A 21,647-nucleotide genomic window follows, 5' to 3' on the forward strand; every position below is an offset into this window, starting at 1 on the left:
GTCCTCCATATCAGCCTTTCATATATATTTTTCCCATATAGTTTCATGTGTAGATCCTACAGTCATAATGTTCTACATCATGATTAATAATTTGGAAAAACTGTCAAGGGCCACTGTGTAATCACATTCTGTCATAGGGCACAGTTTCATACAGATGAAATATAATCCATTGCTTCCCATGTGTATTGTGAGCAAAGCTGCAAAAGTTGATTCATAATTACACACTTTCAAAGATATATCTATAATGTGTCTTATCAACCAAAAGCCAAATATATTACATTTACAGTAGTACAACGTACTATTCAGAGAAAAAACAACTGGCCTGCACATTTAAGAAGCTCTGAATGTTTTGGGATTTTGGGGTTTAAGATGATTGTTAATGGATGAACAGTATTGCTGTCACTTATTCATCTGCCAACATATTCATTAACCGTTTAAGGTGTTATGATGAAATCAGTCATTTCAAAGCATGATTTTTCCTTCTGTCAAAATATTTTTCTTAAAATAAAAAAAATCCCATACATTTTTGTGTATTTTTACTTTACTGTATATTATACAGTTTTTACATGTTTTAAAGAGCACACTGTTTTTCTTTTATCCATTGTTCTCCATGGTCCAAAGGGCATTTATTCCCCAAAGCACAGCACAATAAAAAATACGCATCAGTACAAACAGAGAAACTAACCAACCAGGTACGCAGCATTGAGCTCTTATTGGAGATGGTGCTTCTGAGCACCTAATGAAGCCTGCAGTGTCTTCCCTTATTACAGCTAATGGTTTGTTTGTGTGCTTATTTTCTGCATAAATTGTTATTGCCGTTAGTATTTTTATCACGTCTCCGTATGCATGTTGGGATGAGCAGCATTTTATCAATACAATCTAATCTAACCTTTACAATATACAGTCAAAATAATGTGAACATCCACAGTTTTTTTTTTATTTTTTATTTTATTTTCTTTTTTACTTTTTTTGTTACCAATGCATATAGGTGATCTCTCTTTCTGTGCGAATGTGTGTGCTTTCTCTCTCCTCCTGGGCAGCAGGTTTGGGCTATTTTCCCAGAAAATGTGTTAGACAGACAGGGGGAGGCAGATGCTTTCCTGTCCTCCCAGAGGAGACTGCAACACATGTGGAGAGTGGCAATGCTGGTCATATTAAACACACCATGTGCACTCTGCATGTGACTCCGTGTGTGTGCACGGGAGACTGTGGCCTGAAAACAAACACACAGTGAGACATCTAGTGGTCGATGTAAAGTACTTCAATCACAGTTATAGAAACTGGCCTCAAAAACTGTGTCTGTAGCATTCTTAAAACAATGGAAACAAAACTTTGTTTAATCTGATCTGCTGGAAACATTTTTTGACAGATAAAAACAGTTAATTCATCATTTATTCTCCAGCTTTTGTGTATTTGTGGTTGCAGTGTGTTGGGAGATCTATGTTGTTCAGATTGTGGATATTGCAGTAGTTTGATACCATCTTTTCTGCTGTCATAACAATAGATCTTGCAGTCGATGGTGATGTATCATCCGTCAAACTATCAGAGCTAGGACATGGTCGGCTGGTCCCATGAGGCTGCAGACATGATTCACCGCAGTTTTTATGGCGGGTGCCTTCTCTCACCTCTGGTGTTGCCTCCAGTCTGCTGGGTTGTCTGCTTTTACTGGCCTCCACCCAATGTTTTATTAACCTTACACTGCTAAGCACTGATTATCTGAGCAGGTGATATTCAGGATCCATGAGAAGCATGATGAAGCTTATCTCTAATGGCTCGGTAATCAAGACATCTGAACACAAGTAAACAGGCCTCAGCAATCCCTCCCTGATTATTAGTAGCAAATCATCAGGCTTTCACAGTTTGGATCAATGTCAAACCTTGAATCATTTGCTCGGCACCATCTTACACATAGTGAGCCAGCTCAAACCACATGTTGTGTACATCAAATCCTAAGAAGACATATGTTTAAGAATAATCCCGAGTGAATTTTTGAAGTGGAGTCAAGAAAACCAGAAACATTAAACAGTTACCTTCCAACAATCTTTGAGCTGATTTTTTGAGAGTATTATCACATCAGTTTAAGATATGGGGTAAACCCAATGCTTTAAAACCTTGTTGTTAAAGGGTGATAAGGGAAAACATTGTAATCCTCACCAAAGTACAAATTGTATCAGAGGGATCATTCTGTGCACAGGACAACTTGGCAACAGCCTCCAGTGTTGGCAAATGAAGCCCATGCAAAAGTACTAAAAACTGCAGTTTCTCAAGTGTCCACTTGAGGCTGGCACAAAAGCCAAAAGGACTCATTAACACCTATGATGAAATGTTCATATTTAGCAGAAACTGTTATGGGTTTTGCACAACTAGTGGGGTGGCTGATTTAATCAACATGTGGGCATAATGTGTCTGTCTTCCAGGCCCGGTTCAAATCTGCCCTTTTGTCTCTTGCAAGGTTGACTGAAAATAGCTTGATTCAGCATTTCCGAAGTGGTGAGATCTATTTTTGGGCTACAAAATTCCACCTAAGAATCCAGTACGATATGTCACAGAAGTTGTGTTCATGCTATACAGTTTCTAGTGGCAACCTCTGGTGCTACTCTGCAAAAATACTGAAATCTTACTGAGTGTTTTTGTCTTATTTCAGTGAAAAAAATGTCTTTTCAGACTTAATATAAGCCACATGTAATTGCTTGAAACAAGTAAGAAAAAAAAACTGCTAATGGTGAAAGAGAAATGTGATTGTCAAGACTTGAATAATGTCTTAATGCAAGTACATTTCTCTTACCCCACTGGCAGTTTTTTTTTACTCATTACAAGCAATTCAGACTACATTTTTATCTTTAAATAACTCGAAATAAGACACTTTCTGGAATGGTAAGTGAATGTGGCTCATATTAAGTCTAAAAAGACATTTTTTCTAATAAATAAGACAAAAACACTTGATAAGATTGCATTTTTTGCAGTGTAGCATCAGAGGTTGCCACTAGAAAACTGTAAAGCATGAACGCAACTTCAGTGACATTCTCTATTGGATTCTTAGATGGAATTTTGTGGCCCTAAAATGTAGCTCAACAAATTAGAAATGCTGACTCAACTTAACATCTAATTACCAAAACAAAAAAAAACAAAACAAAAAAAAAACAAGTTGCGACTTCTTAAGTGTTCACTTGCTCCAAAATCTTACAAAACCCCGCAGAGCCCTTCCTCAAATGTCCAATTTCAAGCAGAATGATGCATCTCAGCAGCAAAAGATAAACGCAGTTACTGCCCCAAGAAAAACATTGTGGCAGGAATACGCAGTAGCAAACCCAAATACTTCTGCATATTTTTTATGCTCCTGATAAAATTGCCTCACACAAAGGTGGTCACTGTCTTTCATTTTTTGACCATCAAGCCTGGTGCTGAATATGTTTTTGATGCCCGTCCCTGTACTCACATGCATGGCCATCGAGGCAAGAACAAAGAGAAACAGGTTTTCTGATGCACGCTGCCTGTTTGAGCCTCTTCACAAATCTCCATCTTCTTTGTTGAGAGGCGGGACCTGCCAGCAGAGTAACAGACAGAAGGATAAGACCTGAATCAAAAAGCCGATTAATGAGAGTGTGTGTTTTGATGTATGTGGGGGTGGATGAATGCTTGTGAATGTATGTTTTCACTCAATGTATGTGCATTTCAAGCTACTACACATTATCCTAAACTATAAATACCTCCATGTCAACAACATGCTCATTATTTAGTTTCAATGTCTGTGTTATTGATAAGAAAAACACATTCATGACCACTCTAACACATAACAAATCACACACTGAATTACTTCTGAGCTTTTGACATGGATGCAGATTGATCTTGTGGTGTTAACAGGCTGTGATTCTGCAGATAGTTCCAATAAAATTACATCATTTATGTGAAAAGATTGTTCAGGATACTAACACCTCATCTCTGAGCGTACGTCCCCTGGGTGCCACAGTTGTCCCTTCACACTCACAATTTGAGTGCCGACACCGTCGTATCACAGACAGCTCTCTGTAATCATCCACAAGTGATCAGCAGAGATAAACATCAAGGAGGACTTACTCTGCAGGACGGCGCCAACAACAAGTTTTTCCACTGAAAATTGTGCGATAGAGCATAAACAAGGGCACACCTTGAATTCAAATCCCTCCTCGGATGTTATGATGATGCTGTTCAACTCCATCGAACAAGAATAATGATTGTGGAAGAGTGCTTATCAAAAACTCCTCTGTCTGGACCACCTGGAGCATGTCCTGCAGTGAACAAAACACTTCAGCCAGTCAACAATTCTCTGCCCTGCAAATGACTTTGCATTAGATGATGTTGAAATTAATAACTAGTTTATGAAGTTTGTTTCTAATTTCTTTTTTTGTGATTTTTAGTGTCTAAAAAAGAACAAAACAGCACATTCAGAACAAAGCGTGTGACAGAAAAAACAAGAACAACAATAAAAGAAAACAAACAAAGGAGTCAGATCCTACACAAAAGAATAGTTAGGCCTGATAATAAAAACCTCTTTATTTGGAGGTTAAAAAAGGGAGTGCACCTCCTATTTGAAAAAAAAAAAAAAAAAAAAAAAAAACCCAAGTATGATTTTAAGGGACAGCCATCTCTGTAAAATACTTGTACTGTGTTAAGCTTACAACTTACAGCAGAAATGGACAGATTTCAAAGGGGCTATGAGGAGTTGAAAGTGATCTTGAAAAAGTCTCCCTTCTAGAAATATGCCTGATTGTAATCCACACTTTAGAATGAGATTATCAGTGCCAATACTGCTGGTTACAGGTTATCTTAAATTACTACTTCTGAGCTTCCAGTTCGGGTCTTCCAGGACTGGATTGATACAAGGCATGTTTAGGTCTCTATGACAACACCACACTGGCTGACAAAGTTTAGTTGTGAGAAGAGATAAAACACAAAGATCTGTGTTTTTCTCTGCTAAAAACAATTTCTATGACTAATTTTGTAGTGATGGTGGACACAGGTGTCCAACAGTCAGACAGAAAAAGGACAGAATAGCAGAAGAAAGCTAAACGGAAGAGTAATACAGCCCCAGCTTGGGGCTAATTAGCCTTTAGCTTGGGCTGTATCACCCCATAATGTGACGGCTAAACTGTTTGTAATAATGTTCATTTGAACCCACATGCAGCAGTTATTCTGCAGTGGTCTGTTCAAACTTGAGAGTCTATCAATACAATGAAGAGTGAGGTTACGTTAGCTCTGCTTGGTAGATGACTCGCAGGACATAGCTAACCAGGATTTACTGACTTTACACATTACAGACTTTTCTTCGAGCACCTGACTGCCAGCTGCACTTAATATGAACAGCTTCTAAGATACATACGAACTGACAGTGTTTACTTGTTGTCACGTTAGCCTACAGCTACGTCGGAGCACCAGGCTGCTGATGTAGCTAACATATAGCAGGTTGCTACAACGTTTGCATGATGTCATGTTTCAAACCGTACAGCTATGTAACTTTACTGATAAATAGCTTAGCTCACCGCATTTTGTAGCCAGTAAAATGTTGTCTTGAACAAAGAATATTTGTTTTGATCTGATCTCCATTTAATTCCAAAGCAAACACACGCCTCATTAAAAGTAATTTACAACTGTGTGTAGAGACTCCAGGCCACAAGGTGGCGAAGGAGTGCAATTAAAACAGATCCTCCCCATAGCATCTATGGTTTTATTGCTTACTTCTCCAAGAAAAGTGTTCTAATGGTGACTTTTTTTGTTTTACGCACCTTTCTCATTCATAGTAAAGGCTGACTTCAACCCGTGCATGCATGGGTTCTCTCAAGGTACTCCGTATTCCTTCCACAGTCTAAAAACATGCTTATCAGGTTAATTGGTCACTCTAAATGGTCTGCAGGCGTGAGTACTCAAAAGATTGTCTCTGTGTGTCAGCTCTGCGTTTGCCATTCGCCCTAAGACAGCTGGGACAGGCTCCAGCCACCTGCAACCCTGTAGAGGATAAGCGGTATAGAAATTGAACGGATGGTTCAGCCTCGGTCTGTAACCCCTCATTTTAGCTGCTGTCTCTTTAAGACTCCCTGCTCCACAAATCCCCTTCCCTCTGATAGGCCAGTCCGATGGAAGCCAGCCAGGGGACAGAGTTATGAGCAGACCTTGGTGTTTGAGGCCCACCCCTCCAACATGTCTTATAGACACCTTGATATTTTTGGACTGGACTTTTAAGAAGTTTCTGACAGATTCAATGATTTCTACAAAACATAAATGAGTAGTGGTTCAAAAAGTTTACTCATTAAGTAGGGACATCCAGCATTGTTACTTAATGTCCATGCCTAAATGGGGAAAACTCCCCTTTAATGCCCCCCCTTTAAGCTAACTTTACCATTTATTTTTATCTTCTCCTTCAGATAAGATTTGGTACATCAGTTTTTAACATTTGGAGATGTATGAATTTTCCCCTTTGACTATTTCTTGGCTACATTTTCAAGATTCACCTGATCTTAGGAGACATCTTGATAAGACTTTATAGATTTCTTTTTTCTTTTTTTTTCTCTTTTTTTTTTTTTACTTAATGGAACAACTAAAACAATTCAACTCTAACTAACTGAAAATTGAACTTTCCTCTTGACGTAGGTTTTGCACTTAGATTTCCAAAACAACGGATGACATGAGAGAAATATGATGAAATCTTATCAGAGTTAAAGTGGTAGTTCATTGTTTTATAAGTGGGTAAGGGTTGTTATATGTCTATTTCCATGTTATCTAGTTCATTTTCTCCTAGCTCTGCTGCTCTGTGGGCAAAATATTACAGACAAATTTTTAAAAAATGAGCACGTTCGACAGCAATGGCAAAAATGGTGATTATTGTGGGTAAAAGAGGATAAATGGTCAATCAGGGGCCAAGCTGACCAGAATCCTTTGTGGTTAATACATTTACAATAGGCAAAAACCTCAGACAACCCCACTTCAATAAAAAGGAAGACGAAAAACCCCATCCTTTCAAGTTGGAGAAGTTCCTCCTGAGGCAACGAAGACATTTTACACATGTTTCCTCACGCTGAGCAGAGTCATAACCTCAAGTGCCCTTTAAACTTAGCAGAGGAGAAACAAAGTACAGAAAAGTAGATCAAAATGCAGGAAACAAATTCAACATTTATTCCAAATAAACACATAGCTTGGACATGGTAAGACTCCTTCATTTTAAAGAGGGGAATTTAGCAGGTGCAACCAGGAAGTAATTCTCTAGATTCAAATGAAACGGCAAACCTAAGAGAGGTTTAGCCTCATTAATCCACTCTCAGTCCTTCTACATGACAGCAGGGTAAACACTGCCTGTCAGGCCCAGTGCTGCTCTTTAATGTGGGGCTTTCCATCTGTGGTTCTGAGCTAGTTTCCTGCTAGTTAATCCTGGCTGATTCAACAACTGTACATCACTGTGAATAACTGAAGATCTGTCTGTCAAGTACAGCAGACAGATGAACGGGATGTGAACAGTCACTGGTGCTGACTGGGCTGAAGATGCAGAGGGGGGGATCCAGCACGATAAATCACAGGATGAGATTAGAAATTAACCAATTTGTTTGAAAATGGGGTGTCACTTTTGGAGGAGATGGAGCATTGATTTCAAGTTGGGAAGAGGAGACAAGGACTGATTGTATTCCTTGAAAATCTTTGCAGTTTATGGACAAAAGGTCAGCGTTTTAACTTGCGGATCTCTTGTAGAATATACAGAAGCAAGAATGTCTTCATCTGCATGCACCAAGTTTTTTTTGACTAACATATCCCTGCCGAGGAAAAAGCAGAAACAAAGAGAGACACACTTACATTTTCCATCTGCTTTGTCCTTGACTTGTCCCAGGAAGAGGGAAGAGATTTCCCTCTATTTGTTACTGGAGTGAGACAGCGAGGGGCTGTGACTAGCAGAATTTAAAACAGTAAATAAGGAGGTAATAGGCTTTGAGCCTACTGTCATCTCCAGTCTAGCTCAGGCTATCACCCAGGATATTAGCAGATAAATCTGAATGGCTTCCATCGGAGGCACCGCACAATGGTTATTGATCAGACAAGTGCGTGCAGAGAAGGGGGGAGAGGAGCAGAGTTTATTAATTAGGGATTGACAGCCAATTCCCTCTTCTTATTCACAGACGGACAGCTGGGGAATCCTGATGAGCTGTGCCCTCTGTGCATTGTCAACACAGAGCTCCACGCAGCCTGCAAACACAATAACACTGCAACGCTACAAGAATACACAGAGGGAATTGAACCAATGCCCCTGCCTGGTGCTTATTCGGTATCAACCTGAGCACAATGAGGGATCAGCTGCTTTTTCAGGTGTAAAATGACAAACGGACCCCCTGCTTAGATCTTCATTTTCTTCACCTTTAGTGCTGCAGGAGCTCCTGAATGTTAGCTTGAAGTTAGCACTGTTTCACTCTCACTTACTTTTAGATAAAGTGAAGTTGCTTCTTTAAATGTCTCTCAGTTTTCTCTCTATTTTCTGCGCCTCTCCTTCTCTGTCTTCTAACAGCTATATGAACATCTTGATGGCTGTTCTCCAGCAGCTCTGCTTCTCCACCCTAAACTTGAATCTAATAGGATACAGGGCTTTTCCACTGATTGGGTTGCTAGAGAATAAAATTGGCTCTTAACTGTACCTCAGTGCCAAGCGCTGCACCCTAATCCAGCCACCCTGAGGCTGCCAGGCTCCGTTGTTCTCCCTCAGCTCTCCCGTATGCTCCGATACGGATCTGATCCTCTGCACAATTTCATGCCTGCTTTGCCCTCTTCTCCTGCAGCAAAGCATCAATTACCCTCATAAAACAAATTCTGCCCCCTTCAGAAACTCCAGCCAAACCACCCTCCATCTCCAGCTCACCCGCGGAATATATCTCCCCGCTGCCCAAATGGCCACAACTCTGTCTAAACTTTGAGATTGCTGTGCTACTCTCTGGCAGTTTTTAAATGTGCATCTTACAAATAAGGCTGAAGATTTAAAAGAAGCTAACAACTTGAAGAAATGCCTTCAATCCACTCAAGCTAATCTGATGCACTGGTGCACGGCGACACAAACACTTGCACAAATACCCTTGAGGAAAGGGGAGAAAATATTTTTCTGTCACAAGTGAGCGGGAAGCATTAAGTTTCAATTCAGGGCTTGGGGAGCAGGCTGTGCAGCAGGGGGACTCACTTACTCACTGACCCCTGACCTCCATCTCTGCTGGGCTAATCCCAGGTTAATGACTGGGCAGAAGAGGGGACACTACAGTCATTTTAAAGACAGAGCCACACACACACACACAGACAACCACACACACATTTATGAACTAGAAGGCAACCACATTCATGAAAACCGCCTCTCAGCCATCTAAAACAACAAAGAAAAATGGATCCTGAAATTGGGTGCTTCATTCTGTCGTCACTGTAAACGGCTGGTTGTCCAGATGTGCCTTTATTAACATTATCACTGCATGGTCAGGCACACTTTATGACTCTGAGATCTTCATCAGTTTTAAAATCACAAGTAACCACGCACATAAGGACTTTTAACATGAGTAACTCTTAGACATGAGATAAAAACATGACTTCAGAGGACAAGCAAACATGGAGGGACATCAACGTCACACATTGGCTGGCCGTCCTTGAGTGTTTTGCAGTAAAAGACAAAAGCAGTGAAAGAATATGGGTAAATTATGGCTCAAGACAGTCTAATTTTTCACTTTAGCTCTGGGAACAGTTTTGTTTACACTGACTGTCATGGTTGTGAGCTGTAACATCTGGTTGATAATACATCCCACTCTGTCCCTCTCCTCAGTTACTGTGGGTATTCTCTATCGGGGGCAGTCCAACTAGGAATCGACTCTATATTGGCTCCAATGTGGTCAGGAGTGGAAAGTGTTTGTACTGTCATCACACACTTGAGAATTATGGAGATGAGTTATTGGTTAGGAGGAGCTTCAAATCAGGTCACACTCCCCTGATGACTGTGTGTATGTGTGTGTGTAAAACTCAGGCCTTAAAGGTTCCATATCATGCTCCTTTTCTGCAGTTTAATATGGATCATTGATGTCTTCATGAAATGGTAGTGACATGTTTTGGTCCAAAAAGACAATAAATCAAGCACAGCAGCATTGTTTCCAGGCTCTCATAGCCCCTCTGTTCAGAACGCTCTGATTTAGTGGGCGTGACCTTCATATGTAAATGAGCCACTGCTGATACCGCCCCACTCTTCCACGTCACTGAGAACGGCGCCACAAGCTCTAAGTGCACAATGTTTAGAAAACAGCAAAGCTTGTTTACCATAACATTACAGGCTAAAACAACAGGATAACTGCAGCTTAAGTTAGCATCCTGAAGCTAACACAGAGACAGGGGACACAGAGGAAAAGCTCTTACATCTGCTCCACAGCACACAGCATTTAAAATACTCACATTTCCAGGGTCCGAGGTTTGTTGGTGGATGGTTGGTAATGTGCCTGGATTCAGGACCATTCTATTCGCTAGCCCTCTGTTGTTCTGTCCAAAGTTGGAAAAGCAGTCAGCCGTGAAGTGACTAGCACACACATGCACTGTTTTATTGAGTGTAGCTGGCACATTTCCTTGACAAATTAACTCTAGCCACTTAGTCGTCTTCTTCCGAGATGGGAAGCTTGTGCATGGAACTATGTGGCTGTTTACAGCCAAAAACAGAGAAGTAAAGGCTATTCAATTTTGGCACTGTCCTCCCTGCTGCTGAAGAGATTTTTCTCCAGCAGCAGGGAGGGAAATGGGGCGTTCGAGGGTATCTGCTCCGGTGGACCAATCAAGTCAGACTTGCTCCTGATTGGTCAAAAAAGGGAATCGCTGATGTCAGCAAGTCCCCAAAATCCAAACATCTTGTTTTAGGTCAGGATTTTACATTCACAAGCACTACTGAGTACATGTTTTGTCATTAAATATCATATTTTGTGGGCTGGGAGCAAAGCCAAAGACCCACAAATTTCACTAAAAGACTTAATAAAGTGATTTTTGCATAATATGGGACCTTAAAATCTGTCTGAAAATCATCTAGTATGTGGCCTGTCAAAGATCCAAATAAAACTGATGTGTCTGACGCTAGATAAAAAGTCATGAGATAATGCTTTTTTTTGTAGTTACATAGCATATTTCTTGAAACATTACAACAACAAAACTTTGTGAACTGAGTTTGCGCCGTAGTTTAGTTGTTGGCTGTATTTAGGACTTCTCAAAGCTGGATGCTCTGAGACGTGTCTGTAACGCATAACTTAAGCCCTGTTTCCACCAAGCGATACAGTTCGGTTTGTCTCAGTATGGCACGCATTTTTTGTGGTGTCCACTGACTAATCCTGAGATAGATCCTAAAATAACCAAGACGAACCGTCACACTGTGCCAGACTAAATTGATCAAATCTCAGAAGGTGGAGCTACAACACAGCTGACTATTGATTGGTCGGAAGAATCGTCACTTACCGTGCAACAGCAGCTGTTTTTCTCCTGGAGGCACACAGCCTTCTCTGAAACAAAGCTTGATTATGCTCTGTAACAAAGGCCATGTGGAAATCAAAAATAAGATGAATTGCTGGATGTCTTCCATCATGGCTCTTTGTTTACTGAGTAGTGTTAGTTCTTCTTCATTTGAAATATATGTGGGGTACACTGTGTCACGGTTGGCTGTGGAAATGCAAACAGGATCAGGCTTTGCCAATCCAACCCGTACCATACCGTACTGATCTAAACTGGACTGCTTGGTAGAAACGAGGCTGCAGTGAATCCTGGTTATGTATTTCCAATGCTCATCTACAAACTTCAACCTCACCAAGCAGAGCTCATGTAACCTCACTCTTCACATTACTGATAGACTCTCAAGTTTGAACAGACCACTGTAGTATGACTGCTGCATGTGGGTTGTAATGCACATTATCACAAACAGCTTAGCCTGTGTTTTGTTTAACTTTGTCAGCTAGCATGGTGTTGTCATGGAAACATTGCTGTAAATGGGTTGGCTGGGTCATCCATGGAAACTGAGTAAAAACACTGAGAAATAATAGATTCTGGCGCCGACAATCTCATTTTTAATCATTGATTGTAAACAGGCAAGTACATAAAAGTAAGACTGTGTCTAACCCTAACCCACTTAGCAAGTCCTCACAGGACCTTTAAGGGAACCACTAAAAGATTGGAACATCACACACCAAGACTACGTCATCAAATAGATAACACATCCCTCTTTGTCCACAGAGGTCATTAGAGTTGGCACAAAACAAAAGTTCCTCTCAGTTTGAGTTTAAAGTCATGTAGGACTAATGTCCCAAACTTGCTCAGAGTTTGTAAGGTTTAAGGACATAAGACATGAATTGGAGTTAAAAGGAATTTTGTTTATCAGAAACTGGAGACAAAAATTAATTAATTCTTTATAATCAGTCATGAATGCAGTGTGTGAATGATTGTAGCGTTGAGTGCAAACAGAAATAAAGCTCAACCAAACCAGCTGATGGAGACCTGGCAGGCAGAGAGGAGGAAGGGTGTTAGAGCCAAAGCCACTTGATTATTTCAAGTCTTTTTAAGTACTTGTGTGGGGTTTTGAAGTGGTTAAGAGAAATTAACACAGTTTTATTTATTACCTTCCAAAGCAAACCAGATGAAGACTGGTCATTTCTAGTAACTTCTAATTCATGTACTAACAATATTATCAATTAACAGCACACTGCAGAAAAAACATTTTGAACAGAAAAGAATCAACAAAGGGACAAGAGGTACTGTTTTGTCCAGAGGGGGCACCAAACTAATGGCAAACACAAACACAGGAAGTTTTTACTCCGAATACAAATATGACAAGTAGTAGCCATAGACTGTATCACACATGAGCATAGCCTCAGTGATGTCACTCATTGGTTTCTGAAGTTGGGTTTTGATGCCTGATGTCAGTGGACACCATGCTGGAAAAGCTGACTTAACGTAAGTTTCCACAATCTAAGATAAATAAAGAGGTGGAGTCTGGGCATCCATTGGACAGGGCAAATTAGCCAGCCTCAAGTGGACACATGAGGAACTAGTGTGTTAACACTTCAGGATCTGCTTCATTTCTTAAGACAGATGTAATTGCAGCTTGTACTAAGTCTTACAAGACAAGTTTTACTATAATGTACACATAAACTTGCTGAGATGTTGGTTTTTGTAGCATGCTAGTTAACAATGAAGATGTGTTTCAATACATGATATTTTAGACTGAAAGTATATATTTATTCCACGCATTTAATATACAACTCCCCAGTAAAAAAAAAGAAACAAACCAAAAAACCAACAGTGCAGAAAATGGTTAAATAACACTGTAGTGACTGCATATCAAGGTCAATGGCAGTTTATTGGCTCCTTCAATTTAAACAGTTTATCTATCTGCAGGAAACAAACCAGACCTTCACATTCCTTTAAAAGCGCTCATTTGGTCAACATTTTCTTCAAGGTTTGCGTTAATGACTTACTGAGTATTTTCTTTCATCAGTTAATTAGCATTCAAATACAGACGGTACTTAATTTCAAAGCAATTATCGCATGATTGGTTGGCCTACATGAAAAAAAAGTCACCCACTCTCTTCATTCTGTTAAAGCCTGCTGGATTTGTGAATAAATTGATGCACATGTGTGAATGTGTGTTTCTGTTAGTGAGTGTTAAGGTTTATATATATATATATATATATATATATATATATATATATATATATATATATATATATATATATATATATATGTATGTAAACCTTTACACCCTTGCCTTCATCCCAGGAGGTTTGTGACTGTTTTGTATTCTCTCAGTCAGGCGGGCAGATAGCAAGGAGCAGGTGGACAACATCTGCTCTGCAAAGTGAGGCTGAAAATGTAATGAAACATTACAGTTTCCCATCAGTATAATTACTCTCACACAAATGCACATGGTCACACACAGAAACACACATTGTGTATTGTCCATAATTAGGCCTTTAGAGAGACTTTGGGATCGTGCTCTTTGTTGGACGAATCTTTCTGCAGCAGTCAGCTACTTCGTGCTATCAGCCTCTGCTCTGTGTTTATCTGCAAGCAATCCTGTGTACACATGCTGCAAAACGCCTCGAGATTTCAAAAGTTAATTACAGCATCAAATTAAGTGCATGACAAGTGCCAATATAAGGCCAGAGGAAGGGTCTTTAATCCCTCTTTTGCTCCCCTGACTCGCCTCCACACCACCTCAGCTACTGTTTACTAAATTAAAAGAAAAAAAATCCCAGCAGAAGAAGGCAATCAACAAGCGTGTGGATTTACACGACTCCAACCCCCTCACTGTTTGTTTGTTTGCCCACGCGTGCACGTATGTGTGTGTGTTTGTGTGTGTGTGTGTGTGTGTGTGTGTGTGTGTGTGTGTGTGTGTGTGTGTGTGTGTGTGTTTTTGAAAGGAAAGTGATGCATGATTTAATTGAATGAGGTCCTTTTTTGCAGCCAGTTTAAGGGCTAAATTTGATTGCTGTTTTAATTAAGCGCCATAGTTCGCCCCTTTCATCGGTCCAGGGGATTACAATTATGAACACAATAGAGCAGCAGTGTTGGGGTGATTGGGTAAAGGTGGTAGCGGTGGGAGTTTATGGGGCCACTTCTAATCCAGGCAATGAAGACATCCAGTTCAAAATTTACACACATCTTAAATTTAGTCAAACTGTTTAATGTTGTTATTGTGGTAATTCTGTTGAAAGTACTGCATATGTAGAGGGGAGTGTCTCAAGCATGGCGTTTGGTGTTTTTTTCACATGCAGGTCATTCATTTTTTTTGTATCCTATGAGGTCTGTGACTTTGTACTCAGACACATTTGGATGAACAAAGACTTGTGAAGAGCTCCCAAAAATATAAAGGTTATTGCTTAATTAAAAAAAAAAAAATCATGCAGTGTACACTACTTTTTTTCTCTTTCTTGAAGCAGTTTTCTTTTTTTGGTCTATAATACAAAAATGCTTGATGATGTGACTCTGATCCACTTTCTGTGATATCCAGCAAATATCCCCTCAAGGTCTTCCAACCATGGGATCTGTCTGAGTGCTGGATAAAATCAAACTCTATGGCTCTTTTTTCCATTTGGGGGGTTTCCACTCTTACATAAAATAGTTGAACAGATTCAGGTTTTATGGAAAGATATAATGGGGTTGATAAGCAACAAGTAAGGGTTCAGAGTTGACTTTGTTTTTATGTGGCCTGTAAGCCTTTCTGGGCTTATGTGTTGTGAGGCCCTTGATGTTAGTTTACATGTTGCGACTCTTCTGTTCAGTAATATATAGTGAGCAGGTGATGACAGTGAATAGAATCCTGACAGGGGGAGCTTGTATCTCAACTCTGCACACCTACTTACTATATGAATGTTAAACTAAAGAACAAATCATGTTGTTGTTCATCTAATTGGCACACAAAAACTTCCAGTAGGGAATTGTAAACCTTTAAGAAAACTAACAGGTACTATTAAGTCTTTTAGTGAAATTTGTGGGTCACTGGCTTTCCTCCCAGCCCACAAAATGTGATATTTACTGACAAAACCTGTACTTAGGAGTGCTTGTGAATGTAAAATCCTGACCTAAAATAAGCTGTCTGGATTTTAGGGATTAGCCAACATCAGCGATTCCCCTTATTGACCAATCAGGAGCAAGTCTGACCCAATTGGTCCACCGGAGCAGATACCCCCGAACCCCCCTCCCTGCCCAAGTGGCTAGAGTTCATTTATCAAGGAAATGTGCCAGTTACACTCAGTAAAACAGTACATGTGTGTGCTAGTCACTTCACGGCCGACTGCTTTTCCAACTTTGGACAGTACAACAGAGGGCTAGTGAATAGAATGGTCCTGAATCCAGGCACATTACAAACCATCCGTCGACAAACCTCGGACCCTGGAAATGTGAGTATTTTACATGCTGTGTGCTGTGGAGCAGATGTAAGAGCTTTTCCTCAGTGTCCCCCCTGTCTCTGTGTTAGCTTCAGGATGCTAACTTTAGCTGCAGTTAGCCTGTTGTTTTAGTCTTTAATGTTACAGTTAATGAGTTTTGCTGTTTTCTAAACATTGTGCACTTAGAGCTTGTGGCGCCGTTCTCAGTGACGTGGAAGAGTGGGGCGGTATCAGTAGTGGCTCATTTACATATGAAGGTCACGCCCACTAAATCAGAGCGTTCTGAACAGAGGGGCTATGAGAGCCAGGAAACAATGCTGCTGTGCTTGATTTACTGTCTTTTAGGACCAAAACATGTCACTACCATTTCATGAAGACATCAATAATCCATATTAAACTGCAGGAAAGGAGCATAATATGGGACCTTTAAAGATCTATACCATACAGTGTCGAGCTGCTATGGCTAGCAGCTTGCAGATGATGCCAGAGTCATTTGTACTGTGGCTTCGCCTCCTGGATTTTATCTCACAGTGCTAATGGGGAGCCTTCTTTCAGTTTGAACTTCAGCCAGCAGAGCACTCTTTATGTTTCCGTGTCTCCTTTTTATCTTGTTCTTCTAACAACAGCAGCAGCAAAGAGGGGACGTGGAGGCAGAGATGGTGGTGTAAATTGATTCCAGGGCCACTGATCTTGATTCCTGAATGATATTGCCTCATTAAGGTTCTATGCTGTCTGCTGGGTTGGTGTTTGATATGACTCATTACACAAATAAACAGAGTCAGATTAAGGCTCCAGTAATATTTATGGTTTCAGTTTATCGGATGAACAGCTTCAGTAACAGAAATGATAAGAGAGATGCTTTTAATTTATTCAGTCACATTACAAATTATGTTCTTAACCCATGATAACCTCCCAAAAAAGTATTCAACTCATTTCTTGTGGGGAAGTTTTAGGTATTTATTTATTTATTAAAAACATTCATTATATATTCTTTCCAAAAGTCTTTTCATAAGTCTTTTTTTCTGTCTTAAACTTTTTAAGACTGCAGTTTTCCCAAGGTGGAGGAAAAAAAAGGATACACTTGATGTAAACTGTAGAACTGGATGTGTATTCATGGAAATGCAAACGTGTAAATATGCAGTGTACAGTTTGTAAAATATATGACAAGACTATATTTACTGAGGCACAGAGGAGGTTTATTTGTATTGATGGATAGTTTTACTCTCCGGTGTACTGAGTGCAATTGTCCACGACAGCTTTTTATGATGCGTATTATATTCATATTATGTTGACACTGTTGTAAAGGTGTTAATTAAATTATGCTTTAACACCAGGTTTATAGTTTGTTGTTAGTGGTGTTGCAACATAATGAATTGTAGTCAGACATATTTCCCTGTGTTCTGAACACTTTATGTAAAATTGTATGACAAAACCTTTTTGATCATTTTAAATATTACTGTACTATACTGTATATTACTGTCCTGAACTGCATTAACGTAATGACCTTGGGCGTGATGGAGTGAGGAAAAGACCAGCTTCAAATTTTAGATGTGTCAACCAGAGGTCATCAGCCCCGACCATTGGGATGAAATTACAGGTCATTTAGATTTCTCACAGTTATAGGTAACATTCATATTTTATTTACCGTACCGTATACAAGTTTAAAAAAAAAAAAGAACTGTTTTAAAAATCATGAACAATGTGTCTCCTGCATAAGTTATATTTTTTTTAAAAAATGTTTGAGAGATGAGGTTTTAATAAGGATTACTGAAGCCATTTTAAATCATGGGACATGTTGATATCGCTGTCAAACATGAACAAGCACACCTTTCCTGCATGAATCAGGGAAAAACATCCTGATTTATGGAGTAAATCTTGATTTGTCAGGTTCAATAATCTCATTTCCATTCATGTATATGAAATAGTCACATGTAACTTGAGCTGTCAGGCTTAATTGCCTTGTCTCACAGCTATGAAACAAGTACCAAAAATTGAGAATAGCATCAGTTCAGGCAGGTCATGATGTCAACTTGGATCAAAAACATCAGATGTTCTTTGAGCCAGGTTTGTCATTCCACAAAGGCACACATTTAGAGACTACACACGTGATGACAACAAAAGACAGATTGCACAAGATCTTTCTCTTCTGATCATATAGTGTGTGTTGTGCACTCAAGAGGAGATCATACACTAATGGATTCTTCAGCAGAGTATCAGCTACTTAAGGATTAAAATTTAAAATCTCGCGTAGTAAATCGTGACTTTGGTGTAAACAAACATGACGGACTAACAGGTAAAAGCAACAATGGTTGTTTTCGGCCTCTAAAATTAAAAATTATGGAAAAAGTCAAAGTGAGTAAAGTTGTCACAAGTATTACAGATAGATTTCTTACTTTCTCTTCGGTTGGTCAGCTGAGTCAGCTCGCGTCTTGATTGGCTTTGCTCTGGTACACATTGCACACTGTTCCTGCTTGGCTCCGAGCGCTCCACACTCTACGGGATTTTTAGTTACAAATATCACTCTCAACATGCCCCACACCCTCTAAGCCCACACCACAGGAAAATCACACACAATGTCATCTGCAGACATCAGACAATTGGGCCTTTGCTGGTTTTGATCATGTAGGGGAGATTGGGACAAAAATCAGCCCAATTATCCTGTAGTGTGTACCCGCCTTAAGTTATCATGCAAATGATATATAGTGGTCCTGACTGACATAAGGATGTGGATGATGACTTTTTGTTTTTATAGCTCTTTTAAAGAGGATTTAGTATTATATCAATCTGTTCCACAGGAGCTTTAAACTGACTCACCATTTTCCACTGCTCATTTAGATTGTTGTGCGGTCTAATGTAAATTTAACTTTTCTTAATTCCAGTTGTTAAACTGTTATCAAAGATATCAATCATTTGGTTTTATTAGAAGTTTTCTTTTTTGGAAGTTAAGCATCTATTTGTGTCACTGTTGTATAGCTTGACTGAGTAACACTGAAATCTCTTTTCAAACAGCAGTCTGTAAATACAGGAGCATCAAGTAGAACCATTCTGTAGCAGTGCGCTTAATGTTCAACAGATTACGATCAAGTTGTGTCCTCGTTCTCTCTCTCTATCAGACAAGGACATGAGGGCAAGGCAGACACAGACGCAGACAGACCCTCCCCAAACACACACACACACACACCCCTCCCACACTGTAAATGAGCAGCGCTGGTGTAGATCAACTCCTGCTGGCCAAATGGGTTGTGTCAGCTCACAGAGAGCATCATCATCACACTGCTTAGTTTAGACTGGCACTCCGCTGGGAGGAGCAAGCTAATGCATTACAATCCACAGACACACATGGGACACGCACGCATCACAGAAAAATACACACACACACACACACACACACACACACACACACACACACACACACACACACACACACACACACACACACACACACACTGCAATAATGAGATTCAGAACATCAGAGGGATGGAGGTAGCTGCAGAGAGGTGGACAGAGGTTGGACAGAATTTACATACATTGAAGAATAAAGTCAAGTGAAGGCTGAATTACCTTGAGACCTCACTGAGCTCCACAGCCCCACCTCTCTCTGAGGCACACACCCACACAGGTGGACACTCACTTAAAAATAACTAAGGTACAAATGACATCTTCTTACAGACAAGGGATACAAAAGGGATTTTTGTCGCAGATTTCTCCTCTGTCTCCTCTTCTCTCTGTCTGTACAGCTTTGTGATCCAGCACAGGGCCCTGGTGACTGTGTGAGTTTAATGGCATACTGATGAGGTCAAAGAGAGAGGAGAGTCAGGTTAATTGGCAGCTGCTCAGCAAATCTCAGGTTGAATGATGATTACAAATCCTCCAAAATGTTAAGATGGGGGGTGTGGGATAGGATAAATATAGTTCTTAGTGAAGATGAATGGGAATGTGGAGCAGTGTGACGACAGAGAGAGTCTTCCCAGGAGATGCTATCTCTCAGAATTAGGTTATGATACCGTACCAGATAGAGGAAGGGACAATTATATCATCTCCTCCCATCCAACCACATTAAGTGATTGATAAAAGCCCCGTGGGCTCAGACTGCTGTCACCAGGATCAGAAAAGAAGTCAAGGGTGAATGTAACATTCAATCACAAACAATGACTCAACTGAGCCCTTTTTTCATGATGTTGACGGGAAGCAAGAGTGGAAACGATTGATTTCTGTAGTAAATGTTCTTTTTAGCAGCAGTTTTTCACTTGTTGGGCTTCACGTTTGAGTAATAACGCCAATGCATTCATTTTATCATTCAGTTATGTTTTGGCCCTTCCTTCCTTTTCTCTTTCTTACACGCCTCCACAGACTCCACCCTGCATCTTTCTTCCCTCTATTTACGTACAGGTATTGTTGAATGTGGCAGAATCAGAACAAACGTTTGAGTCCTGACATGCTGTGGATCTAAGACCCCCTTTACTCAACATTTCATCTGAAAACGTTAAAACGTTGTGAAAACGCAGGGAAAAAAATCTGCGTTTACACAGACATGCTGATGGATTGAAAACGCTGTAGTAAGCATACCAGGCCTGTAGGTGGTGCTATAACTGTCTTGTTCAGAAGCCGCTTTTGGGAGATCTCCACCAAAGTAGAGTTGAGCCGGTCATCTGGTGTATTGGGGAATACTAAGTTAAAAAGTGGAGCAAAAGATGCACATTTTGTTGAAAGACAGTCAGCAGATACAACAGATTGTGCAGCACAACACGGTAGTTCACGAGGATCGTAACAACGGTACTGTTGTCCTGATGTATGCGTGTGCGAGGCAGAGTGTGACGTCAGCGTTTCCACTGAAAACGCCGGCTTACTTTTTACACGGCAACGGTGTCGGGAGCGTATCAGAAAAATCCCACTCTGGAGGCCGTTTTCAAAAGTTTGCATTTTAGGTCGGCTGAAACGCCGTTTCTATGTAAACGAGAGGCTGAAACGCAACAAAACTTTTGCGTTTCACCCTAAAACCATTGTCGTGTAAACAGCCCCTAAGGCTTAATTGATATCTCTGTCAATTCAGCCTGATATGCATTGTAATTTTATGCATTTGCAGGGTTTCAGGTATCACCACCTACACTGATTTGGGGGCTGTACATTTAATCTCCTCCACTCTCCTTTCTTTGCAATGATTGAAGAATGATCATCTGCTCAACACTTATCGGGTACATCGTGGATATCACTCCCCCATATTTAGAAATCATGGTGTCTATGCAACAGAAGGAGTGGGACCATAGACTGTTATAATATATACAACATCATAGATGTAGTGTCTATGATGTCATCCATTTAATTCTAATACAGTTTTTTAAACTTACAGTCAGCAGGGGCCATACTGGAAATGCTGAACACAACTGTGAATCGAGTCAGCCATATCCATATACGAGAAAAGCTTGTAAGTTTTACTTGAAAACAAGGGTCATACAGTGTTTGCTGGTGGAGCAATTAACTTTTCCAACCTCAACCTTACTTCTTCATTTTTAGACTGGAGGTTGCACCTTGAATTGAACCAGGAACTTGAGATTTGATATGTTAATGAAACACACTGCCACCTAAGGTTAGGTAGAGTATTGCAGGTGCTAGAGCTCAGCCTCTCTGGCATAGCTAGAGTCAGAAAGATACAAACGAGATTTAACACAAGAAAATGAATCTACCCACTTGATAATCCCAGTGATATGCTGGGTCTGATGTCCATCTGTCCCAATCTTTCCAAACTAGGGTGACCATACCATCCCGCTCTTCTGC

This window comes from Halichoeres trimaculatus, unplaced genomic scaffold, assembly GCF_033239565.1.
Source record: "Halichoeres trimaculatus isolate MK-OKI-2021-1 unplaced genomic scaffold, fHalTri1.1 fHalTri1_scaffold_1, whole genome shotgun sequence".
In the NCBI taxonomy this organism is placed as follows: domain Eukaryota; kingdom Metazoa; phylum Chordata; class Actinopteri; order Labriformes; family Labridae; genus Halichoeres; species Halichoeres trimaculatus.